This window comes from Apus apus, chromosome 2, assembly GCF_020740795.1.
Source record: "Apus apus isolate bApuApu2 chromosome 2, bApuApu2.pri.cur, whole genome shotgun sequence".
In the NCBI taxonomy this organism is placed as follows: Eukaryota; Metazoa; Chordata; class Aves; order Apodiformes; family Apodidae; genus Apus; species Apus apus.
Genome location: NC_067283.1, coordinates 68,903,986 through 68,931,401, shown reverse-complemented (window position 1 = coordinate 68,931,401; position 27,416 = coordinate 68,903,986). Strand labels below are relative to the sequence as shown.

The following is a 27,416-nucleotide window of genomic DNA, read 5'->3' as shown; positions in this document are numbered from 1 at the left end:
TTGCGTGAAAAGCAGGGAGGCCAACATTTTTATTGGTAGTGGCATGAGCAAAGCTTTGCATCCATGAAGAGTAACGTTCCACAGGCTGTAATTTATTTATTTTGTAGGGAGTGATGTAAATTCGTGCTTATGACAGCTCTCGATGGCAAGTATTTTCTCATTACCTTGACTTGTTCACATTTGCTTTCCCTTGCCTATTAGACTGCACTGACCTTAATTTAACTTCCATGGTTCGAAACTACGATGTCAGGGCTGATCCAGGAGAGGGCATGAAGAACACAAAGCTCTGGTTTTCCTGTAGGGCCTTATATTTAATGAATGATGCACTGGGATGGCCAGTGAAAGAGCACTCTCTTCCTAAAGCCGCTTCTTCACAGCACCCTGTAAGGAACTGTGAGCCTGTGCCTGTTTCTCAGAGGCAGCCTGCAGATCCTCTTGGCCTTTGCCAAAGGCCTTTGCAGCCACAGGCACCCTTCCCTCTGCAACAGACTTGGGATAACGGACAGCACTTCCTCCTGATCCCCACAGAAAAGCCCTTAAATGGTTGCAAAGCCTGCACTGTAAAGGGTTATCCAAAATGCAGTTTCCTGTTGCTGCCAGAGCCAGTGTCTCTCTGTTCCAAGTCCTCCTATGCCAGACAAGAGTTTGTAGGGAAAAAAAAATAAATCCTGTGAAGCACTAGTCAGTAAAGCTTTACAGCCAGAGGAGAGGGCATGCCAAGATCTGTCGCAAGCAAACAGATTAACCAGGTGCTCACATATTTATGTGACTGCTGTGTGGTGTGCCAGCGGCTGGATGGGAGGGATGTTTTGCCTACTGCTACTGTAGCTCCACCAAGCATTCCTCCGCAGCAGCTGAGCACTGCAAAGCTCTGCAAAAGGGTGACTTGCTTTCTTCCTTTTTAAAAATATTACCCTCACGCCATATTCAGTCCAGATGATGGGTGTTCAGATGCTCTGGGACATTATGCTACAGTACACACACAAGCATACCTGCAAAGGCATCATCCTCACTCCCCATAAACCAGACTCCTTCAGCTTTGACCTTCTGCACAGAATCGTAGATTATGTCTCTCTTGTCTTCTCTCAGCTGCACTTGGGAACTTGCACCCTTTCTTAGATGATCAAGTCTGTCTTCCCTCTCCCTCTGCATCACGACTTGTCTCCCTGAAACTGATGTTCATCTTCCTACAATGTCCTGCCTCACCAAAGCTGCAGGCAGAGTAGGACAGATTCAAGCAGAAAATACGAATTTAAAAACGTTATTTTTAAACAGAAGCAAATTCAGAAGTGTTCATTTCGTGGTCTTGTTGGCATATTTTGCTTTGGGTTTTTTAAAAAACAAAATGAGCGAATGTATCTGTCTATGTCTAACACACACAGAGGAGTATATTTTGAATTAATGCCAACAATTCTCAAGGCCCAGCTCTGAAACATAGCATGTGTACACATGTTTGTATGTGTGAAAGAGGGGCAGAGGCAGAGAGAGAGAAAATGGCAGCTCTTCAGATGGTGGAACATTTGGAGAAGAGGATATAGGGCCAGTTTTCAAAAGATATTGTTGCAAATGTTTCTGTTACAGGAATAAAAAAACATATACATATATATATAGATAAATGTATTCGTACACACATTTTACTAGGAAAATTTTAAGTCTTCTCCGAAAAATTGTCATTCCAAACTGCAAGTCTAAATTCAAACTGTAGATCTGTATTAGCATCTACATCTGAGCTGGCCATCTTAGGCTCCCTTTATCCTCCTCACTCATCTAGTCTCGGCAGTGATTCATCTCCTCCTACAGCAGACATGTAAATAGGTCAGATGAATCATGGCCTAAAAGTGCTTGTTCGTTGTACTGACTGCAAAGGGAGCTTGGGGTAATGGGTCTTGCCATATGTGTCTACACTGTCGATGTCTACAGTGAGGTGAGATGAATCCCACCCTAGGCATGGAAAAAGAAAAGGATTTTATTTTGGTTTTGAGGCCTGGCTTTCAAGTGCTAAATTATCCTTTAATGGAAGACACTGCTGCAAATCACTATCAGTGATACACAGTAACAGCTCAATAAACTTTTTTCCCTCAGAATATGTGGCTGCCACTGCCAATTATGTAAAATACATTTCTTACAATAAGTGTCAGATTAGAATAAGGTATGTTCAAGCTTATGAGTTTAGGTTTGGGAAAACACATGCATCTCTCTGTACTCATCTATGAAGGCATCTTGCTTCCTCAGGCAGAAATACAACTATACGTGTAGTAAATGTAACAAAATAAGAAACCCATTGTATTGTCTGTTATGAACACACAATTTAGGTTCCCACTCCTATTCTTAACTGACATTTGAATCCAAAACATTCAGTTGGGTAGTAGGGGCAGCCCAAGTTTCTTACAGAAAGAGAGAAGCCAAGGTAGGGCAAAGGGATCTTTCATAAGACACAATATTCACAGGCTCCAGCTAAGTTCACTGGTGTGTGCTTTTCTGGAGTTAAGGTCTTAAAGGATGAAAGAACATCTGTCCAAAATGGGACTTGAAAACTTCTCTGCTGTGGCCAGCTGACCCAGAAGCTTACAGAGACACAAAGGCTGTGGACCTTAGATTTTTCTTACAACCCCAAAAGCAAGGACAGGACATAAAAGCAAAGCTATAACTAGCCACAGACTTAAGAAGGAAAAAACACTTTAGGTAAAACATTTGTCTCAATAAATTTCAACACATGTGCAATATGTTTGGGCCAAAGAAAGATTTTTCTAAAGCAATCACTTCAGTACCATTTTGTCTTCTTAACCCCACGTACCCAAAGAGAAGCACTTGGCATGGGGATCAACCTTACTTGGTCCTTCAGGCAATGAGTCTGGAGAAGAGTGACTGTAACTCGAAGAGCAGGGGAAAGAGATAATTTGTATGATCCCCTTCCAGGATTCTATTGACGGATACCTATTCCTTTTTGAACAGCCATTGTATCTAAAGATGGGCAGAGCAAATAGTATATTCAGCCTGGTAAGACTTTGTCTATCATTCTTGCTGTGTAGTCACAGAGCTGCTTGAATTTTTTCCAATGCATTAGGTTTCTTTTAGTGAATACTGATTCCACAACACTGAAACAGTTTCAAGAAAATTACAATTGATTATGGTAAAATAGTAAAAAGTTACCAAAACATGCTTAGCTTTGATTTGGTTATTTTTAAATTTCAAGTTTGCAGTACCCAGATACTGGGATGACTATGACAGGACAGGCTTGAGGAGCTCAGGGAAGAGAACCTTAAAGTTTCTGCAAAGACCCAGGCTGAGTTTAAGTAGCTGCAGCTCAGTCCTGCACCCAGACAGGCTGCAGAGCTCTACTGCTCAGCTCCAGAGGGGTTCACTTGTCACATACAGCATCACATGAAAATGATGGTCACCCATTTGTGCTATGCCCAAATACCATGGCTCCAGGACAGTGTGGAGTCATCTTGGATACATCCAGGCCAGAACTGATAAGCCAAGGAAGATTCAAAACACCTACAAGCACAGGGTCTGTATCCTGTGTCCCTGAATCGCTTGTGTCAAACAAAAGACCTGGTTCAAGACACTTGAGATGTCCCTGCACAAAGCCATTTGGGCTGAGCAGGGTTTAGTAGGTCTAGCTCTTCATCACGCACAGATGAATATCCTTGTTTTAGCGCTAGGTGGAACAACAGTTCTCATGGAGCAAAAAGCTCAGCCACGAAGCTAGATTAGACCAGAGCTCTTCCTGCATCCAGGGGGTGTGTGGTACACAACCCAGACAAACCCAGCAAGCTTAGTTGACAGTTGTTTCTAATTAATTTAGTAGCATATGTGGACATGCAATGTTTCAATCTTAATGTCACAAAGCGTTTCAACATTACTGACACACAATGTTTAAAGTATGCTAAATGACAAGATTTCTGGAATTAAAGATTTCCTAAATTTCATTTCAGGGTAAAACTTCCTGTTCCAGCTCAGAACAAAAATACATTTAAAAATGCTCGAATGTCTTGTAGAACAGCTTTTCCTCTTAATACAAACACAGATGTAGTGTGTAGGCCCATACACAACAAAACACATCTTAACTTCAGTTGTATAAGTAATTCCATCTTTAGGCATATGCATATGCCTAAATCCTTTATATGGGCTCAGCTCAACCAAATCAAGGCTGCACAATATCTGTTTGTACGGAAACACTTAAACTGCCTCTTGATGTTGCATTTCTGCAACATGATGTTGCAGTTTAACAAGTCTCTAGTGCAACTGCTTCTTGACTCACTTCAAAGATGGTTGCCTAAGTGAGTTGTTGATCCATCTTTCAGTCCCAAGACTGACCTTATCTTTGTGGAAATTATCTCAGTAATTGCTTATTTAAGGAAGTATGCCATGTTTTGAGAAGTAGGTTCAAATGTGGATTGCAAAACATCACAACTGGTTGGTTAGTTAATGGTGGATGTTCAGGAAGGGGAAAGGAAATTGAAAGGATGAATCATTATCCAGCTGAAGTTCAAAAGCAATTTAAAAGTAATTTCATAATCACAGATGTGTGCCAAATATACCCATCCAGCACAAGCTGTAGGCTTTGATTTTTGTGAAGTCTGCAAGTTCTCTCCTTTGCTATTCCCACTGTAACCTTTTGAAGTGTGGCTCAAGAAAGAAGAACCTAAGAAAGAATTAATGCCTTCTAAAGACTGCACATACCTGTCTCTTTCTCTAGCGCTGTGCAGCATCCACAAAATTATTGTCAATGTGCACAATGGGATACAAATACTTTCCCCTTTGTGCTTGAACTGAGCTCTGGTTGTAGTAAAGATAAAGGTCAGATCACCTGAGAGATACTGCATCAGGAGTGGAGCTCCAGCACACACCCACAGCAAGGGCCCTGGCTGCTCACCTAACGTTAAAATCCTGTGTTATGAAGAAGAGGTGTGCAGAGTGTTTCTCTGTCATGTCCAGAAGCTGTGTAAATCCAGCCAGAGCCATGCAAAGTCCAAGGCAATAACCACGGTCAACAGGTGCCCTCTCCATTTGAAGTTTATCCATCCTCTCCTGCAATTCCACCTCTGGTTGTGTGCTCCTAACAGATCAACCTCTACAAAGTTTGAGGCTAGGAGCCTGCAAGAAGGCATTCTAGCACAAAGCTCTGCAGACAGGTATCTTTTACTTGACTCCTTGATCTCTCTCTGGCCCCCCTCTCTCTCTCAGCTTTAATCTTTACAAACTTTTGCAGCTATCATAGGAATGGTATGGTCTTTCACTCTTGTCCTTTCAAGACATTTTCTTCAACAGCCTTACACTGCTTTTGATTTCCTTTCAAAACATCAATGGTTGGTTGCTGGGGGAGCATTTGCTGCTTCACTAATAGATTGGAAACTCATCCAGAAAACAGCAGTGCAAACAAAATGGGAATTGATCTAGCTTTTATATTAAATTATCATTTTCTCAGGGAGGACCTTGGAATTTTTAATCTTCAGACTTATAAAAACCTACAGTTTGTTCAATTTGTACAAAAAGAAGGGGCTCACTGGCTGTGGCTCAGATGTCTTGGCCCAAGTACCTTTCTCTCCTGGAATTCCTTCTGGAACTCTGTAGTCACTGTAATTTACTTGGATAATTCCTTGGAGATGAACATGAAAATGGGGTACAAGAGGCACATTAGGAAATTAGAAGAAAAGTGGTGGTAACCTTAGGTTGAAGAAGTAGCTAACACATTTTCAAGTTGGAGCATAAACATGCTTCAAAGGTATCCACTGGAATACACAGTTGGAAATGGATTCATTGAAAGTCCTGTGCCTTAAAATAGTCCATGTCACCATCTTACATTCTGATTTCCCACCTCTTGCTTGCAAGTTGGACAGCTAATCAATGAACAGAAAAAGTATCATGACACCATAAAGAGCAGTTACTGCTTCAGGATAATGAAAAGCAAGTAAATTGAATAGATGGCTATTGAGCAACCAATAAGCTGAATGAATTTAATCAAGAACATGCATTCATAAAATGCAAAGTTGATTTGTGGACCCCTGAAAGAAAAGGTTGGGGCAAGTAGGCAAATTATAATGGCCTACTTGTTTAACTGTTCCCACTAGTAGGAACACTGGCTGACTAATACTTCTGTCCCATACCTGCTGATAGTCTATGTTCAAGTGTTGCATCTATAGCTCTCTGACACCACTGTTTCCAACATTTTCTATTGTATTCAGTGGTAAATACAATTATTTTTGTCTATTACTTAAAATACCAATAGGACCTCTTTAAGAAACGTGGCTCAAAATAGAATATGTGATTTGTGGGCATAAAAATCAGCAAACCCTTGGAATGTCTACAGAGGCCACTGCTGCAAGTCTTACCTAATGAATGCTACTTTAAGGTTGTGTTTATTCTCACAAAAAACACAGCCTTTCAGAAGGCGACTGAAATGCACATGCAGAGCTTCAGGAATAACACAAATTATGATCTAAACTCACCGTAGCCATGATATCTTTTAGAATGAACTCTCATCAGAACTCTTCATCTTCTTCACAGCTCTGAAGGCTGAAAACATGACACCTTTTCAAGATTTTAACCAAGCCAAAAAAAGAAGTGCTATCTCACTGTAATAATGTTGTCTTAATTACGTTCAAGACTTAGCACTAGTTTTACACCAGATGAGTCATAGTAGAAGCTTGTGCTTTGCTGTTTGACTAAATCCCACAGCACTTAGAGCTCCCTGCAGTAAATGCTCACCAGCTTGTGCTCAGCTCTTCTCTCAGACCACATCTGCTGAGTCCTTTGGTGGAGGCTGGTTTGCAGGGTGCTGCAATAGGATGAGCAAACACTGATTGCAAATAAGGGCTTGCAGTCAATAAGAACATGGCAGAAATATGGCTTGAAAGCTGCTTGGGTGTTTCTGCTTCTCTGGTCATCTCTGTTTTAATTAACTGGGATCCTAGAATCATAGCATTGGGTTTCATTCCTTTCATTTTAAAGGCAGTTTATCTTCTGAGTAGAAAGGTGGTAACTTTTTGCCATCCTGTGCTGTTTAACACCTAATACAATATCAAATAGGCAACTGAAACTCTTGTCATTTACAGAATCCCTGTTTACTTGCCTTACCCCATCTACTAACAAAAATAATCCTATAGAAGCAAATACTTACAATTTTAGGGAGAATTTTTACTGCTGGGTTCCTCTTCATTTGTGCAAATTTCGTCTCCTTCCTACATTTCAGGGCCTGTTGTGCTCTGTGAAATCCCTGATGAGCACTGGATCTTCCCGCAGGTCCATCCACGTGCTCATCTCTTGGAGAAAACTGGCCATTCTCAAAACAGTTGTTATCTTGACAATTCAATTATCATCAACAGAAACACATGGATAATTCAGCTGTCTTCATCTAAAACACGTGAATAATACCCCTTTCAAGTCTTCAGGAACAGTGTTGGAAACTTTGAAGGAAAAACACTACTAGATAGATCTTTTTAAAGGTATTTGTAAAGTTCAAGAGCAGATGGACTTGCATCAGAGCATATTGCAGTCTTCATTCACAGTCAGCAGGAGAGGTAGGCTCCAGCCTCAGGTTCTTTGAATCTCTGTCTGGAAGACTACATAGAAAACTTAAAGTTAGACATTGTGAAAAATTGTTCCCATCTGCCTCCCCTCTTTCACCCAACAGATAAGCAGAATGCCTAAGTACCTGGCTACCACAGATCACTGGAAGGCAATCGCTGAAGCCTCTATCTGTGCAAATTACAAACACTCTATTCATTAGACATCCCCATAATGAATGTCCTGGTATGGCATCTCCAAGAGACTCATGATTAATTGAAAGAAGCGAAGTACATCCTGTTGAAATAACACCTGGTTACGATACTAACCAGTATCAGGTGATAGTCTAGAGACAAACACTTCGCCATGAAGCTTTCGCTCCTACATATTATTTGAATAAAAGCTGTTTTTTGCAAATGTAGTACCTCTAAATTTAAGTGTATTACATTTGGCTAGTAGGGTCTTTCTCATTAACAGTCAGTGTTTTGCAGAGTACAATACCTGTCTTGTCAAAAGTCTTACCCAAAAGAAAAAGTGGGCGTGTGTGCCACAACATTGTGCAGTGCAAAGATGATGCATCCAAGCGAAAGGATAAACAAATCGTTCTTCTCACAACATAATTTCATTTCCATTTCAGCCAGGAATGCACTAAATAATGCATCATTCTTTGGCTACTCAAAAGGTCACCTTTTGGTCTACGAGCAGCTGCGTTCCTCTGAGACCCTCTTGTGAGCACATAACAAAGCATGAGAGCTGACAAGCTCAGGGGATGCAGGTACGAGACAGGCTTCTGGAGACCTCCCAGCAGCTCCAGCTGAGAACCTCTGCCGAATTTCCTTTCTCTCATTTCTTGCTTCAACCCCAAATAGCCTCTTTCTTTCCCCTCACCTTCCTAAGTAAATTAATCATAGGTAAAATATGATAAAATAAACAGCCAAGTCAGATTTTGACACCATGCAGGAACAAGTATCCATGGAGATTAGGCATCTCCTATTCATAATTGATTTCCCATCACATTTGACAGGAAGGTACAACAGAGAGAATAAAATAGCCCCCCCCAGGAAGGCACTCTGAGACCACATTCAGCTTAGAGGCTGCTGAGTCTCTTATTCCCAAATGACAAAGCAAGCAAGCTGATTCTGTGACAAAAAGACACACAAAGTAGAAGCATCTGACCCAGATATATCCTTGATTTTTGAGACTTTCATCCAGTAGATCTGGATGAAAGAAACACTTGACTTCTTAAATATTATCTCATTATCAGGAACACAGAAATGAGGTTTGCAGCTAGGAATCTATCCAGATTTGTAGACCAAGGTATTGGTTATAATATATGCACCTTAGTTTGAGGGAAGAGAGTTTGAAGGGGAAAGAAAATGAAACTGGATTATAATCTAGTTCAGAATCTGTCCTTCTAAGAGGTAGGCCAGAGCATTACAGAGGAGATGTCCTGACTAGACCTGGCTTTGATACAATGGTAGGTGAAGCAATGTGCTGTACCTGTAGGATTTCCTCACTGACCTTTTCCACAGACCTAATCCTATTCCATTTCCTCAACACCTATATCAAAATCACCTACAATCAGGATTGCTTTTGTAACAAATTAAACCAAACAAACAAAGAGAAGTAACAACTACAGGAGAAAGTGTAACTCACTATGAGGGCCATCTTGCCTTGATGCATAGCAATCCCTCCTAGACTACAGCCTGGGGAACACTTTATTTTTAAAGGTCCAGCACACAATCATAGAATCATTCAGCTAAGAGACATTCATCTAACCATATGCATCACTCATTTACTTCCTTTTCCAGAAAAAAACCTAATGAATCTTAACAAGAACTAGGAGAAAAAAATGTAAGATGCAAGCACTGAATTAAATATAATGAAAAAAAAAAAAAAAAAAGGGCAGTGCATATATATATTCCTGAGCATATCCAGATGTGCTTTCATCTCCTGTGGTCATTCACATATCAAGATTGCTGCAGACCTCCATGAGAACCTCCTGAGCTCAGAGATTCCCATCCCTGTTGCAGGGTGGTGTAGGATTCATTAACTCCAGCAGCTGCTGCTAGATTTTGCCCACTGCAATGGTTTGATGTCACATTCCATGTGACAAGGCTCTGTAGTTCAGCAGACTGCCAACCTTGGAGCCACAGTGGTCACACCAAAGTGGAAGATAGCAAAAGGTAGAAAAGTGAACAAGGAGTGGATGAGCCCATAGGGTTCTTGAAATTAATTGGCAAACAAAGTTCAAAAAATGAAAAGCAAAATATTTCAGAGTTACCAATTTTGCCATAAATTGCTCTTCATTGCAAAGTGGAGATAGCAGCAGTGAAAGCCACACAGACTCTTCAGCTTTGATCAAACTTGAACCTCCTCTTGCTCATGTACCTGCTCTGCTACTGGCACCCAAAGGCCCTGAACAGCCTTTGAGGAGAGGCTGAGAAAATGTTTTGTTCAGTCTTGAGAAAAGAAGGCTCTGGGGAGACCTTATTACAATGCTCCAGTTCTTAAAGGGTGGCTACCAAGAAGATGGAGATTCCCTGTTCACAAGGAGTCACATGGAAAAGACAAGGGGTAATAGGCTCCAGGGGAGATTCCAATTGGACACAAAAGGTAAATTTTTCACCATGAGGAATCATAGAATCATAGGGGTTGGAAGGGACCTCGAAAGATCATCCAGTCCAACCCCCCCGCCAGAGCAGGGTCACCTAGAGTACATCACACAGGAAGGCGTCCAGGCGGGTTTTGAATGTCTCCAGAGAAGGAGACTCCACAACCTCTCTGGGCAGCCTGTTCCAGTGCTCTGTCACTCTCACAGGAAAAAATTTTTTTCTGATATTCACCTTAAACCTCCTATGCTCCAATTTGTATCCATTACTCCTTGTCCTATCACTGGTCATCACTGAAAAAAGCTTAACTCCATCTTCTTGACACTCACCCTTTACGTATTTGTAAACATTGATGAGGTCACCCCTCAGTCTCCTTTTCTCCAAACTAAAGAGACCCAGCTCCCTGGGACCATCAAACATTGGAATAGTCTCCCAAGGGAAGTGGCAGATTCCCTCACATTGGGCAGTTCTAAGTCTCAGCTTGACAGGGTGCTGAGCCATCTCATATAAACGATAGTAGTACTTAGAACAGTTGGACCAGATGAGGTCCCTTCCAACCTGGCATTCTATGATGCCGTGTACTGCAAGTCAGGAGAAAGCCCCATATGCTTCTGCCAGCACCGTCTTAACTATTTTCCAGCCACATTACCATCAGGTACAGGTGATTACTGGAATTCAGTCTGCGTCAACCTTACAGTATATACTGGAACCATCGATAGGTACATGCTCCAAATGTGGCCATTTTACAGCTGGCAGTACTTACATTTGTAGCCAAGCCCAAGCCTGCACTGGCCTGCATGAAAGAAAATAAAGAGAAGCAAGTCTGTTATCAGTAGGCTTAAATTTGTTCAGCAGGAGCACAGATTTCCTTTACAAAACATTTATGAGTATGAAAAGTATGAGAGGCTAAAGACACAGACCAATCACACAGTATTGATTTTAAAAGTGTGATCCCTGAAAAACTGAGGGATGTTTCTAGCTAGAAATCCAAGCCAGAAAATGATGGCAGCCTGATGGCTGGCTGGCAATCCAGGGTTCAGTACAGGAGCAACAAACAGCTAAACAGATGCTCTTCTTAATGGCAGGAGAAGCAGAAATGGAAACACACAGCCTTTGCACTCCAAGCCTGTCCTTGCCTTCCTGTGCATAAAAGCCTTTGGGCTTCCCTAGCATGATTTTGAAGACTTTGATGCATCCATGCATCCTGGATTTGCCAAAGATCTTGTCATCATTAACAGTATTCTAAGTCATATCCTTTCCTTAGGCTGCCCGATGTCGCAAGCCGGTACTCGGGGGCTACCAGGGGCTACAGTTTCCCACACCTGTAAAAAAGCCAGCCTCTCTCTGCAGACCATACAGGCAGCCTGGTAAGTGGAAGCTTCCAGTGCAGACTCCTGCACAAGGTGCTTAAAATCAAGCAGAGACAACATTACTCCTGCTCTCCACCCTTTCACCCCTGTTCTTCTCCCCTGGCTAATGAGATGATTTTCTTTGGCAAAGCAAACTGCACCCAACACATAAAACCAGCTGCCAGACTGGACTAAGACTGCATCTCTGCTCACCAACTAGGGTAAGCAAACCAGCCATTTCCCAGCTCCACACTGAAGCAAGACCAAGAGAGCACTGGTGTCCTCCATCTCATCTCCAGACCACCCCAGGCAGGAGACTGCAGCTCAGCAGCCAGACTGGAATCCCCAGTGTTGCAGCAAGGACCATACTGTACATGGTATCTGCTGTCCCATTAAGGTACAACCACGGTGATTTTTTTTCTCTTGGGCATATTTTCACAGCTGTCCACTTCGACAGACATATTACACAGCCTGCAATCCAGTTAATGCATGTGTGCACACTCACAGGCACACACACACAGAGCTGATTACAAACAACTTTCCTTACAGTTCTGATAATCTGGATAATTTATTCAGTTTGGCAAAGTTTGAGTATTTTTCCATTTCCCCTGCAGAAGGGAAGTGATGTGATTGTTGCTGGGGAAATCCTTCTTTTAATATTTTTAGCCATGATATGGCTTAAAGTCATGACTGCTCTAGAAAGTGTCATTGTATCAAGGCATAATATCAGAACATTGGTGAATAGCTTTTTTTTTTTTCTTCACATTGCATAATATATATATCTATTCCTTGAAATTTGTATTTAGAAATGAAAACATGTAGATATTCCATTGTCATAAACAGGGCTGGTTTTGGTCTTTATTTTGTTACTCATATGGTTTTCCATCCCCTTGGGATAAATCTGTACAGTCAGAGCCCCTGCTTGCCTGGGCTATGCTTTCCAGAGGGCACCTACTTATTCAGAAACATCAGTGCTGACATTAAGAGTAGTTGCATGTGTAATCCCCCAGGCATAGAGTTTAAAAAAGCTACTTTCTTCCCCATTAGCAAGGTTAATGACTGCTCTGCAGAAGAGGAGCAAGGCAATTTCATTTTTTTCCTTCATTCCTGAGGTTGCAGAGCCAGCATTCCTGTCTCTGCTGAGAGGACAGCAAATGTCAGCTCCCTACCTTCATTTATACCTTGATCAATGAAGTTGGTGGCAGAGAAAACTGTTATGCACAGTAAGAAAAGAAGTATAAAAGTTCTCCTACTGATGGAAACAACTGATGGCAAGTTATTCCCATTTGTAGCCTGGGCACAGCTCTCCCAAAGTAAGGGTGGTATCACCAGCCCCACCCCAAGCCTATAGCTCTGCATGGCAGGAGTGCACAGCACACAGGGAGCTGCAGATGTAGTGGAGGTTCAGTCCTCAAGCATCCTGCTCTTGTCTCTTTTTCCCGCTGCAAACCCGGGCATCTAGGGAATGGTTGTGTTTTCAAAGTTGCAAAACTGCTTTTCTTAGACTGCTTTCCCGTAATCTGCTTCACATTGAGTTCTCCCATGGGATTAATCACAGACAAGGATACCATGCAATATAGATTAAGAGAAACCAAATCGGGCCAGTGGAAAGCTGTTGCCTCATTTAGTCAGGATTTTTGCAGAATTATTGTTTGAGATGAAAACTCATTTATCAGTTTAAAATCCAGGATTAATCATTCAGGAAATTTCACAATTCTGTTTCTTTATTTTGCATCTCCTGTGGGTGTTTTCCAGCATTTAAAACAATTTCCAGATTATTATTGTTTGAGGAGGGAATGAACAAGGGGCTTGTTATTTTCCACTCAGGCAAATATGAAGTGACATTCCAAAAAGTTTTATAATTTCTATCATTGAAGGAAAATTCAAAAAAAAAAAAAAAGAAAAAAAAAAAGTGTTTGATATATCTGAATAAGCCAGATTCAGATATTTGTTCTTCAGATGCACTAACAGAAGCTACCACAGACTTTTCTTTTACAATGGGGTTGAAAATATAGCTAGGATAAAACTGTGTATTTTCTTTATTTTAATAAGAAAACTTCCTAGAACAGTAAGGGAAACTGCTTAACAAACAGATGTGTATATTTTTATTTACACACAGACACACACACACACAAGCACATTTAGTGTGAGCTCCATTAAACATGATGACAGAATAGCACAGCATGAATGTGTCTGTATCTTTCGTTCCTCATTGCTTCTCTAGAAATGTCAAGATTTTTAAGATTTCATCTGCTAGTTTGCAGCTAGTGCTAGAAACTCGTGCCTTCCAAAAACCAATACAATCCTCTGTGGTCTTAACACTCTAGAGAGGCTCTGGTAGATTCAGCAGCTTTTTGATGCAGCAAGCTGCATAAGAGCTGCAAAAAAAGAACCTATGCCACCCTGATGGAATTAGGACACGGCTAACAGCCCTCCAATCCTTTCCTGCTGTCAGCAACCCAATGAGGGCACTTGGACTCTGCCTTCCCACTGATCCCTGAAGACATTGGACCAGGATGACCCATACACATGGCTAGACTGCACTCTGCATGATTTCTTGGGAACACTCCAGACTCTACACAGTGGCTGGACAAGGACACTATCCTTGTGCTCCTCTGCATGATGCCAGCAGCCTCCTGCAGCTGCAGCCAGCATGTTTTCTCCTCCACAGTAATTCCCTCAGCAGGCAGAGCAGAATCCAGCCCATGATCTTAATAATATACTGCCATGGGGAGGGCAGGATTTGACAGCTGGTTTGCTTTCACCTGGGCCCTTTCCATGCCACAGCTACCAGTGTAATCTTCAGGCATGCATTTATTTGCGCATCTTGTGTACATGTGTAGTCTTGCCCACACCATACTTTACAAATGATAGAATTTAGCAAAGGAAGGAAGCAACAACTCTGGGAGCTGGGAAAAAGCATGTGGGGTCAGCTGAACCCCTTTTGGAGGTAATTTTAAAGAGTCAGGTTTCACTCCACAGACCCACTGTAACTTAAAGCCAGTCCCATTGTACGAGAAACACCACCACAGCAAAGACGACTGTTGGATGGAACCCAGCTGCCTAGAGCTACTTTGACACCTCTCATTAGCTACAAATGCCAGGTGTTGCTTCCCATGCTCAGCCAAAGGTGCTGGGTTTTGGCTCACCTCCCTTTAGCATGCACCAAGCCTGACCTAACTGCAGCTTCATGGGACCAGACTGAACCTCCAAAGTCCTGTTCTGCCACACTCAGCTCCATTCCCATGCAAACTCTCAGCATGAAGGCAACCTTTCAACACTTATTCCAAGCAATTAGAAGAATTCCTGCCTGCTGTAAAGTAGCCTTATTGTGAGTGTGTATCATAACATAACGTTTTACGTGTTATTCCACACCCAGATTGCTTCCTTTGTTGCAGGGGCCTGAGCTACAGCCCCTGTGGGAGCTATGAATGGTGCATTTGCCAGCAGAATGTAGGTTTCTGTGCTATTTCTGAAGCTCTGCAATTCACTTCCTGCCTTGTACGCGGACTGGAGTTTTGCTTAGATGCAAAGCTCAGATTGAGCTGTCAGTCACAATGTACTTCTCTTTTTCCCATTTTAGAAAAGGGATTTATATCTGTAAGGGATGCACTCAGCTCAAAACCCTGTAGCCTTAACTACATTGGCTCTGGAGCAAAATATCAGAGAAACATGAAGGTACATGACAGAAAGAAGTCTGCACTATAAAGCAAGTCTAACTTATGCCCAAATCCCAGCCTTGCTGAAGTACAGACAATAGTCTCCTTTGGCTGTAACTGGGCTTGGAATCCAATCCCTACAGAGCTTGAGAAGTTGTTGTCCAGGTAAAAAAAAACAAACAAAAACAAACAAACAAAAAAACCCAACCAAAAATATTTTCTAAAAAACATATTACCTAGCAATTTCAATTATTCCTGCTGAGAGTTTAGTTTTAAGGATCAAATTCTCAAACTATAACTCAGGACCCAATTCTGAAATCAAGACTACAGTTCACAGATAGTTTTCCCCATACATCCCTCAGCAATTCTGCAGAGAAAGGATCCTAAAAGAAGGCCATAGGAAGCACAAAAGAGACAAAAACTGTTGGCCAGATATTTAAACCTGACAGGCTCAAGTTAGGAAAAAATACAGATTTTCAGCAGCAGTTTTGCAAACCCATAGAGGGAAGCTTAGCAGCTCCTAAGTCATGGCAGGTAAGAAGTTAGAGAGCCGTAACTAGTTACTGCCTTACCACACACCACCTGCTCACCTCGACCCCACGTGAAAAGAAAGCAAAAGGTAACTCATGGACAAAACCACACTGAATGCCTTCAATTCTGATTGCATTCCTCCCCCCTTCCCCACTACAACAAAATATAACCATACTTAAGAAAGCACTCAACTGGAGGGGTGGGGGGTGGGAAGCAGGACCAAGATATTTCATGTCTCACTCTTCTCCAGAGCTTAATTTTGAATTAGCTTTGCAGCTTGGCTAATTAGCCTACACACTGATGATTTTAAATTATTATTAATCTTTCCAGCTCCTTACAATACAGGCTTAATTCTAGTAATTGCAGCTGTTCATTGCTACAGCTTGTTAATGCTTATTTAATCTTTCAGGCCCTCATCTTAAAGCCTCCATCTCTGGACACCTTTAAGAAGAAGTAAGACACTTAACTGTCAGGGATTATGTTGATACAGTTGCACCTGGCTTCAGAAGGAAAGATAGTTTAATGATCTCTTAAGCTCCTCTTCAAGGCTAATTTTCCATGACAAAGTCTGACTGTAACACAACATAATCACACTATTTCAAGAGAAAGTTACCCCATCTCAGTGGCTCCCTTCCACTCTCCTGCACCTCTCTTTAGTGTAATTTGGCCATAAGAAAGGCAGGAAGCATATCTTTGAAAAGGCCAGATAGACAGCTTCCAGGTGACAGAGAGGGAACTATCATCTCTGTCTTTCTATTCTGTGGTCTGTTGGTTGTGACATAGAACGAGGCTATTCGATCCAGAGAGGAGAGGTGTAAAACAGAGTTTATGAAACTCTCACCAGGGTTTCACAGATGCAGGCTCTGGGTTTCCCCACCAGCAGAGCACTCAGAAGTATAAGTTTGATCTGGACTGGTTCTGGCCAGAAGACTGCATTTCTCTTGAGTTAGTCATAGTACTTGAGATACAGCTAATACCTGCTCTGGCACAAAATCTGTCATTGCCATTTCCAACCTCAGACAGCCTTTGGACATTTGAACCAGATCTGGAGACACCTGAATTATACCTATGGAACCAGTGTGCTGCATTGTGTGACCACTATGTCTATAAAACAATCCTGGGGACCTTTCTGTTGGGTTTGCTCTACTGTCAAATTCTGATCTAAAAAGAAATTAGTGCATTGATCCCCTAGCATTTCTGACAGACTTTTTGAGGCAAGTCCTATAACAATTAGGAAGGAGTTCACAACACACAGGTACATATTTTTGAAGTGTAAAATGTTCCAGAAGTTCTTGGTGTATTCTCTACAATTTCAACATTCTGTGCCACATTTCATCTTATTTCCAGTCTCTCAGAACTTCAGTAAAGATTAAAAATTATTATCTTGTCCTGTTTGAGCGATTAAATTCCTCTACACTAATCTCTGCAATGGCACACAGATCTGTAGACATATTTTTCTGGAAAAAGTTAAAAACATTTGAATATTGTTCAGTATATTATAATATTTTGTCTGATCACTTTTAATCACCTCTAGAGTGAAGCTTTATGTTTCTCATCTGAACACAAAGATCTCTTTTTTGCCTGAGATGCAAATTAGCAGTGGGCAAAGTAATTGCAAAAAGGAAAAGAAGAGGGGCTGAGCCATCAGAAAATAAGGAACTAACAATGAGCTACAGAGGATGGATGCCCGCAGCTGAAGCCCTCTCCATCTCCCCACCACTCACTCCTGTGACTTGTTGCAGACACAAGGCTACCCACCCCACTTAAGTCTCTCGTTCAAGTGCTCTGGTCTTAGAGAGACACCGGAGACCAGCACAGAAGCTTTAAACCTCCCACACTCAAACTGCACCTTCCTCTTTGCTTTTTTTGCCAAAAACATCTGAAAGGACTTCAGTGGCACTCTCCTACAGATGCTGTTTCCTGTACAGATGGGGCTATAAAATGTGGCAAGCCATAGTAGCAACCAAATGAAGCCCTTTAAGTGTCTGTGTGTGTTTCCAGAAAGGGGTCAAGGAGAGAGGAGATGACTTCTGGCACCACTTGGCCTGAGTGAACTAACCAGAGTTTTCAGCAACCACAGAGTAAACTGGAAAGGGCCAATTGGTTCCTCCACTGTGGAGAAGAGAGAGAGTGTTATGTTATGAAAAGCACATGGATGTCAGGGAACCATCTGGACTTCTTTCTGTGGTTCGCAGTTGTTCTTCAGATATTTAGTGGAATGCTGCTCCCCATGGGTTGTAAATCTTTGCTCAGCCTTACAGGAGAAACAGTAACGTGCAGTTAGAAGTATGTTTTGTAATGCTGTATTGTTTACAAACATGACAGCTAGGAAAGGATGAAAATTTGATCTGTTTTTAACTGATTTTTGTCTTATATTTTAGTTCTCTAAAATTACCCATGGTAAACCTGAACGTATCTGACAGAGAGATAGAATCAATTCAATACCTTAATGTCTTTCCTAAAACAAACAAAACAAGGTAATTATCTGTTTTCAGTTCCCTGCTTTAAAATCCTCTCACTGCAATTGCCTTTGACTCCTTAGATAAAATTAAGGGTCTAATCCTCCACCATTGGTTGTATACATCCAAGGGACAGTACAGAGGACTGTGGCATTTCTCCAAATGCATATAACCAGCAGCAAAATCTGTCTTTGTGATTTCAGGAAGAATTTTCCTTGTGGTACATCTGTGATGTAACCTGCTTTGGGGAGCAGCAAATGTCTCTGCAACCTTCTGGTATAGCACAACCATTACACAGTTCCATACATGTGATAACACCCTGCTAAAATTATGCACTACAGACAAGGTGCCAGTGATAGTAAAGAGGTAGCAGAGAATAACAGTTTCCATTTTCTGATTCTCAGCAACTTTGCCCATGACACCAAATTGTGTGGTGTGGCCTACATGCTGGAGGGATAACATCCAGAGGGACCCCAACAGGCATGAGAGGTGGGCTTGTGCAAACTGCATGAAGTTCAACAAAGTCAAGTGCCAGGTACTGCACCTGGGTTAGGGAGATTCCAAGCACAAATGCAGGCTGGGCAGAGAACAGATTGAGAGCAGCCCTGAGGAGAAGGACTTAGAAGTGTTGGTTCGTGAGAAGCTCAAAGTGAGCTGGCAATGTGCACTTGCAGAAAGCCAATTTTGTCCTGGCCAGCAGGTCAAGGGAAGTGATTCTCTCCCTCTACTGTGCTCTCATGAGACCCAGTCTGGAATACTGTGTCCAGTTCTGGAGCCCTCAATGTAAGAAGCACATGGAGCTGTTGAAGCAAGCCCAGAGAAGGGCCGCAAAGATGATCAGAGGGCTGAAGCACCCCTCCTATGAAAACAGGCTGAGAGAGTTGGGGTTGTTCAGCCTGGAGAAGAGAAGGCTCTGGGGAGAACTTATAGCAGCCTTCCAGTACCTGAAGGGGCTACAGGAAAGCTGGGGAGGGACTTTTTACAAGGGCTTGTAGTGAGAAGACAAGGGGTAATGGCTTTTAACTGGAAGAGGGAAGATTTAGATTATACGTTAGAAGGAAATTCTTTACTACAAGAGTGGTGAGACACTGGAACAGGGTACCCAGGGATGCTGTGGAAGCCCCATCCCTGGAAGTATTCAAGGGCAGGCTAGATGGGGCTCTGAGTGGGAGTGTGTCCCTGCCAATGCAGGAAGGTTGGATCTGGCTGATATTTAAGGTCCCTTCCAGCCCAAACCATTCTATGATTCTGATTCTCTGGCAGATGCCACTGTCAGCACTGAGCTTTCCTTACCCCAGGAGGGGACACACACCCAATACATTGTTGCCCTCCCACAGAGCCATCCTTTGGAGTAGAACATGGTGGGAGCCAGCCCACCCCCAACTATCCTGCCACCCTCTTGGCAACAGTTCGTTAAGTGGCTAAGTGGTAAGGTCTTACTTCTAATGTGCTTTGTGCCTAGTCTCCTCTGCAAAAGCTCAATGCTGTCTACAAACATAATTTCATCAAGCATTGTTCCGCCTATGCTGAGAAAACACATGGCACAGTCCCTCAAGGACTTCAGTTGGGATCTGATGAGATATATCAGTGATGCTGCACTGATACACAGTCCTCATACTCTTTTGTAAGACCCTTGATGTTACCAAAACATTGTCTGGTTTATGGTAAACAAACAATGTGTTTCCTAGGTACCACATCATTCTTCTATTTTAAGATACTCTGTGATTTGCCTGGGTAGAGTTTTTATGCAAGCCCATGTTCTTGTCTATTTGCTTTGTTCTAGCCTGAGGTGTTATGTTCTTCCCAGCAGAGCACTGGTCACACTGCAAATAGACCTCACATACCCCACCCTTTTAAAGGCTGCAGTATTTTAATGCTGTTTGAAGTCATTGTGTCTGTAACCCTCCAAGGATCTGATGAAGGGTGCTAGCATAGATATAATTTTTTAAACTGTACAGCAGCTAGGAAAATTTAAAGAAAGGCACTACGTGGGAAGCACTGTTGTTGTAAATCAGATCTATAACATTTAAAGAACCAACAAGTGAACTGGTATGGGATGTACCTACCCATTCAGATGCTAATTTCTCATGAGATGGGGTACTTTCACTGAGTGCTGAAAACTGAACCTGATTATAGCAGAGTTCCTAGTTTTATTCCAGTCTGGCCAAATATAAACCTTTTTCAAATAAGGAGTTAGTGGATTTGCCAAAGATGTAAAGGAAACCCATGCTATCTTAGAAGCCACAGCAGGTAAACAAATGGTGAGTTTCTGCCTAACACCTAATGGTGAACCTGGCCTACACTAGAAAGACAAGAGTAGTCTGGTCAGACTATGGATGCTGTGCTATTGGTCCGAAGCAGAGAATGCCATTTAAAAATGGGAACTGGAAAGTCACACTCCCCCTGAGATGCCCAAGGAGGTTGGCTCTTGACTCCCTCTAAGCATTCAAAAAAATTGGAGGTCTCAACTGGAAAAAAATAAGAAGGGGAAAAAAAAAAAAAGAGTAACTCAAGTACATTTGGACTGAAGTGTAATTTGTTTTGATAAGGAACAGAGTACAGTATGGTTCAGCTGCAAATAAAACCTAACTGCTCTTAATGGCATCCTGCAAAGCTGGTAAGGACCTGTACACAGACAGCTGGATCAATATAAGCTAAACTTGCATTTCATAGCTGGCATCAGAGCCACTTCAAACTGATAAAATAATAAAATAGCAAAAGAACAATGAGACACTCTGGCACATATGTACATTTTCTAAAACCACACATAATGAAGGCTTTAGCAATGCAGAACTCAGCCTCCCAGATCAAAGTTTTATTGGCCATTATCTTGCTGGATTTGGAGCAACAGCTCTGAGTGTAGTAAAAGACATTCATTTTCCACAATGTTTCCCCCCATAAATGACAAATTTATTATTGTCATAAAAAAGGACACCATTTTGAAATCCTCAGAGTGCCTGACTTGTAATGGTGCCAAATATGTTTCTCTTTTCATTAGCATTTAGGGATCACTTTGCCCAAACCACCCTCACATAGTTTTTCCACTCACATAGATGCAGCTGATCAGCAGCCATCTCAGTTTTGTCCAAGGAAATAGCTTTGGATCAGATACACTGAGAGATAGCTTCAAATTTAGAATGGAAACTGGGAGATGTCCCCAGCATAGTCTCCCACTGACCTGTGTCAATATGGTGTGAAGTCTGTGAAAATCTTTTGGCTACCCCATCTCCCTGACTGAGAATTGGAGACACCTCTCTCAGTTTGTAGAATGGTTGCAAAAGTAGATATATTCAGAATTTTTTTTTAAAACATCAGATAACTCCAGTGCTACCTAAACTTCTGAAATGCATGTATTCTTCAACAGACCTTGCACATATTTCATGTCCAAGGAAAGAAAGTGAATGAAACAGCAACACAACATGTTTTAAGCGGTAACTGGCTGGAGAGATCACAGGCAAAAGAAAAGGACAGAAACTAACAGGACATCAAGGTACTTGGCTAGCCAAATTTTGCTTCTAGCAGGGAGAAATACTGTCCTCCTTTCATATTGCAACCCTTGTGAACAGAGCGGGAACTTGAAGCCAGAGACCTCCTATTGTCTCCTGGGGCTGCTCAGCTCTTTGGACCTCAGCCCAATCAACCAGATCTCAACTCCACATAATTCTGAAAATATCTTGTCTCTTTCTTTCGTGAGGTCACTTTGGAAGCCTGATACAAAACATGTATGTGGTTCCCCTCAATGGAACACGCCTAAACTTTCCTACTGGAAGAAGGCTTCTTCAGGAAGGCTGCATGCATTTACTTCACTGACTTTCCTGGACACTTTCTCATTCTGCCATCACTCCTCATGGTCAGCACAAACCTCTGTCTCCTCTTTGCCCACAACTCTCCTGTCTCTTAGAAACCCACTCTGGAGCTCACCACAACCAGTAACACCAGGGAGCAGGATGTGGCAGCCATTTGTACCATCCTCTGCTAGCCCCTTGAATAACTCTTGCACCAGTTGTCTCCCTCTCCTTTGGGATATCCAGGTTTCAGCAGACAATGGTAATATAGCAAGTGCTATTCACCCAGGCACAACATATTTTACCTTACAGAGCCTCCAGTAAGAATCTGCCATCTTTATTTCCACTTATTTTCTTCTCATCTGCCATCATTGTAAATCTCACTTGTGTTTTTTTCCCTTGCCTTGCCATACTCAGACCTAACCCAAGTGAACAAGCCAGCTAGGATTTTTGCACAGCCTAAACCAGTTGTCTGTGCTTTCTCTGCAGCAAACGGAGACAGCTCCAGGGGGCTGCTCATCCCACTGTGTTTGGGTATACCAGAGAGGGGGGAATGCATCACTTCATAGAGAGCAGGAGGCAAAAAGCTCTAAGCTGAGAAGCAGAACATTCAGATGGCTACAGTTTGGCAGTGCACAAATAAAAAAGATTTGAAAGATAGAGACCAACTGATTGACAAGAGCTTCACTCCTCTGGAAGCCCAGATGTCCGCTCCTTTCCATTATCACTTTCAAGTTGAGGTGAAGGGGTGGGAGGGGTAGGAGGGTGGGGTGGTGATTTCTGATGTCCCCAGGATGTTATGAAGACCATAGGGCATAATCAGGGTGGGTCTGTGGGACTGACATCAGTTCTGTGCAACATCATGCTCAGTGTTAGGTTACCATTTTGGTCAACAGCCACAAATGTTTCTTTCAAACTTCTTTTCAGATTCGGCATCAAGGTTAAGCCTAGTTCTCCAGGATCCACATCGGTCTCCGTTTAAGGCAAGTAAAACAAAGGAAAAGGTTCCTTTGAAACAACTACCGATTGAAGTCTTTTAATTCTTTTCCTGTTTGCCATTAATTTCTACCCCTGTGAGCCTCAGAGCTTGCTGCTTTATCTTCTAAGCTTTAGAAGCCTTGTTTTCCTCAAGGACACCTTGGTTTTGTGAATATTTCTTTGTTCACCGTGCCCTTCCAATTTTTTTCAGAACCAAGAAGTCAGTACAGCACCACTTGATTATTCCTGCTTGCCAAGTGAACCTGGATTTTGGAAAGTGTTTTCTGTATGCAGTGAATTCTTTTTTGATCATTTTACAAGTAATACAGGATGTCTATTAGGAGAAAGAAATCTCTATATATTCTTATATAAAAATAAAACTAATAAAAAAGAGATACATCGAGATTGATCCTCAGTTTCCCCACCCCAATCTTCAAAACAACAAAAAATTATATATTATCTTCATTCAGTGGAGAGAGTGTGTTCTTCATAAATGAACAGATTCACCTTTCTTCAAGCCTGCTTCTCCTTAACAGTCTCATATATGCTTTCCTCCTCACCTCGATTCTTCTCTCTCTGCTCATTGTCATTAGGAGTCTTATTTTTACCATGTATGTAAACAGGAATCCTGAAGACTTTGCTGATGTCCACCTCTATAGTCTCTTTTTCCCTTTGTGTCCTTCCTTCTGAGTGCAACCTAAAAAATGCACAGTCAAGTCAGAGACAGCATATTTTTATTAACAGTGAGCCCTACTTATAAGAACAAAATAATTCAATGTCTCCAGATTTCACAATCTGTCTAAAAGGATATTCCTTCAGTTTAGGATATATACTGATGATAGACTTAAAAGTTATTTCTGGTCTCTTAATTCCCCTTGCCAATTTGTACAGCTTTTCAGACAGACGTTGTCCAAATAATGTTCAAAATTATTTTCCCTGGTTGTTGTGACAAACCCCAAGCAAATCAATAAATGCCCAGCTCACTGAGCAAACATGAAAAAGAGCCTGTATGACAGACCACCAAAATACACTGTCAGACCATCCGTCTTAGCAGGGAGAAAAGTGCAGCACTGAAATAACAAACCAACACCAGGCTGAGTTACACAATGCAGAGGGCCACAGCCTCATCATTGCATCAGGCCAACAGGGGTCCCCAGGACCAAGAATCTCAGAAAAAAATCATAGGCAATCAGTTTATGATGTCCGATCCTGTTCCTCACCAGGAATGCACCCTATTAGGAAAAGCATCCCAAACAATTGCCAGCAAAGCTTTTAAGCTGCCCCCCAATTTATATGCACATTCTAGATACATAACTGGAAGAACTAAGCTAAGTAACTTTTTTTTGAGTATCAGCCCTTTTTCACTGGGGTGATTTCTGCAACATGCTCTTTGTCTTATCAATTCGACAGACCTTAGAAAGAGCAAGAGGGAGAGAATACAAGAAACATCATCAAAAAATGAGCTAAACCAGGTTTTCATTTCAGAATCTTCTAGGGTGAAACAAAAGCTGTACAGCATGTTGCAATGCTGGTCATTTCTGCTTTTCAGTGATATTACACTTCCATTTCTAGCTCTTGCTCTGGATAGTTGGGGATTCTTGAGAGCCCTAGCAGGTTTCAGACTGTGTAGAACTTAGGTATTTAATCATGCAGGGTAAATGCACATAATTACACAGCTCTGCATTTTAGTACATCAGTATTCCTAATACCTATAGAATACAAACATTTCAGTGTCACCATGTAGAAAGACTCACTTAATCTGGAATTACGAAGCATTCAACTCGAGGGCAAAACAACACTGTTGTTTGACTATGCATAATTGTAGGTCAAGAAGCAAAGAGGAATATCACATTCAATTAATGCTTCATACAGCCTGAAAGCTACAGAGTAGAATTTAGTCACTTAGCTGGAGGGAACACTATTATTCTTATGAAAAAGAGATGAGAAATTTCCTCATTACAAATATAGCTAATTAAGGGACGAATTTTCCATCATGCAATAATTTCCAAGACATCAACATCTAGATTTTCTTCAAGACAAAAAAAGAAACCTGGACAAAACCCAACCCTTTAAAAACAACTTTTCAAAATCAAAACTTCCAAATATTTCATAAAACAAAATCCTCTATAAATATTTCATTTGAATGCTTTTCAGAAAGCCTGAAAGGACTGCTTAGATAAAATCATTATCTTTTAGACTTTTACGTAAATGAATGAAATATAATATATCTGAAATGAAAATGTCAATAAAGCAAATACATGTTTCTGTGAAAAAATTCAATTTGTCAGCTGAACACTGCAACAGAAAGTTTTCTCTCAGGTAGATGTCCAAGCAAGCAGCAGGGAAAGGGATTTTCTGTAACACAGTTTGGACTATTATTTCATGGAAAAAAGTAGTAGGAACTTAGAAATAACAATCAGACAAATATTTTCCACCCAAAAGGTAGCGAAAACTAGGTCACATATTTGTGTCCTTCAAAAATTCCTTACCCTCTTTTCTTACTTGTATCTCCTCCAGAGTCTCAAAGGCCAAAAAGGGCTGCACAGCAAATAATGGCTGGACACCTCCTCTTGCCCTCTCCTGGAGCTCTCATTCCAAGTCACAACATCAATATTAAGTCAAAAGTTGTGAGACACAAAATCACAACAGTTTCAAAGACCTGTGGACAGAAAGGTTGTGGAGGAAATTGCCAACCCTGGAAAAGAAGCAGCCTATATGAAATTAAATTTTAAAAAGAGAGAACAAGGTATTGATCTGAGATTTGCCAGAATAAAATATTAATCATAGGACCCTTCCCTCACAGCAGCCACAAACAGTACATTGATAAAAAACCCAGAAAGATAACAAAATAATCCCTCCCAAAAAAAACAAGAAATAAAATAACCCAGTGAGACTTAGAACAGTATTTGCCCCAAACATGTTTTTTTAAAGTATTTTGCAATGGTAGAAGGACTTCACTTAGAGAGCTTTACTTCCTCTTCTTGGGCAAATGTTTGTAAATGAGAGAGGAAAATATCCAGCAACAGTCTCTTGTAGATTTACAGGAACCTTTCAGTTGTATATTGCACGACCTTTGCTACCATGGTGTCCATTGGATTAGCTGGGATCACAACACAATAAATCGTAGAGATTTTTAATAAGTGAATCTCTCCTGAGGCTTCCTTGTCCTCTGTGTAGTCATCCATCTCTCTGCAATTTATAGGATAACACATCCCAGTCCTACAAGTAACTCCAAAGAGCAGCAGCTTATAAATCAACCTACCTAGTTTTGTTCCTTCTTGCTCTAAATGAGCTGCCTACCCTCCAGCCCTAGACTCAGGACTTTCTCGGTTTCCTCTTCACCCATCCTGCCAACACCAAAATAAAAGCTCTGCGATTAAGGATCTGGGGAATTTTTGTTTTTTCCAGGGAGCAGAAAGGACTTAGTTGAAGCCCTGGAAAGTCCTATACCTTCCATTTAGTGTAATGAGATTATTTAACTTCCAGGGGTTTTATGGTCACTTTTTAAATCTAAAAACTTCTAACTAACACATTTGTCTTTATGAACAGATAAAAAAGTTCAAAATCATTTTCTAAATCTAAAATTATTCTTGATTTTGTCTACTGAGTTATGTTCTAGGAAAATCCACATGGTTTACAAGCCATACATCTGGCAAAGATACAGCCTAAATAACACACATAATCCTACACTAACCACAGCACCATGCAGTTCCTGAGTGACTGAACCTGTTTGCCTGCACATACACCCACAGGACAAAACTACTCCAGCATTAAAACTTTCATACAGGACACATGTGAGTTCATGGCTGGTGACTAACCCACATGTCTTGGCTTCACTTTCAGAACCCTCATGAGAAATGCCCATGTGCTGGTGCTCAGGATGTCTCAGCAGCTCAGGGCACCCTGAAGAGGGGACTCAGATGCCACCTATTCCACAAGTCCTTGCTCTACACATGAAAAAAATCTGTCATGTACCCTAATCGGAGCCACCAAGGAAGAAATACAGAGGACTTGAGGGACATGAGGTCATGGAGAGACAGTTTTCAGGAGCTTCTCACACAGCTCTTCAACAGGACTGCAATGCCCAAAAGTGACCTACAATTAGAGCTGCTAAAAAGATGGAAGTGTTGCTGGGTGTTTAGGGAGATGCAAGATCAATAAGGTCAGCAGCAGTGCAGTAGTAATGGGTCTTGAATGGGAGAAGTTTCAGCTTGATACTCAGCCTGTGATGGAATTCAAGAAAGAATTGAAGAATTTAAAGAGTGGACATGGAGAAAAAAAAGTACATAATCTGCAATTTGGGGAAAACAAGCAGATAGCACAGGGGTGGGACTACTGAGAGGTGCAGCTTTCTGTAGTTCTTTCACCAGATCAAATCTTTTGGCTTACATTATTACTGAGTCTTCACTTCCACAGGTTCAGAGAGACATTTCATTTGGGAGTTTTTTTCCCAAATGAAAGCTGAGTAAGTATTTGGCCTAGCCAAATTTCCAATTAAAAGAGTCATGAAACCACAATATAAGAAACTCTTTTG

The 27,416-nt window shown here is 41.6% G+C and overlaps 1 protein-coding gene across 6 annotated transcripts in view; it reads right to left on the bottom strand.

Annotated features, from left to right (window-relative positions):
• Nucleotides 1-27,416, bottom strand: part of F13A1 (coagulation factor XIII A chain) — a 280,265-nt gene that overhangs the window by 62,333 nt on the left and 190,516 nt on the right. For 2 of the 6 annotated variants that reach the window (XM_051610969.1, XM_051610972.1), the window contains exons 2-3: nucleotides 7,124-7,565; nucleotides 6,453-6,519 (exon numbers count right to left, since the gene is read on the bottom strand). The gene's annotated coding sequence lies outside the window, so the exon portion shown is untranslated. Of the gene's footprint in view, nucleotides 1-992; nucleotides 1,030-6,452; nucleotides 6,520-6,711; nucleotides 6,759-7,123; nucleotides 7,566-10,884; nucleotides 10,917-27,416 lie in introns of those variants that run through there. The other 4 variants (XM_051610971.1, XM_051610973.1, XM_051610970.1 and 1 more) reach the window with 4 other exon arrangements.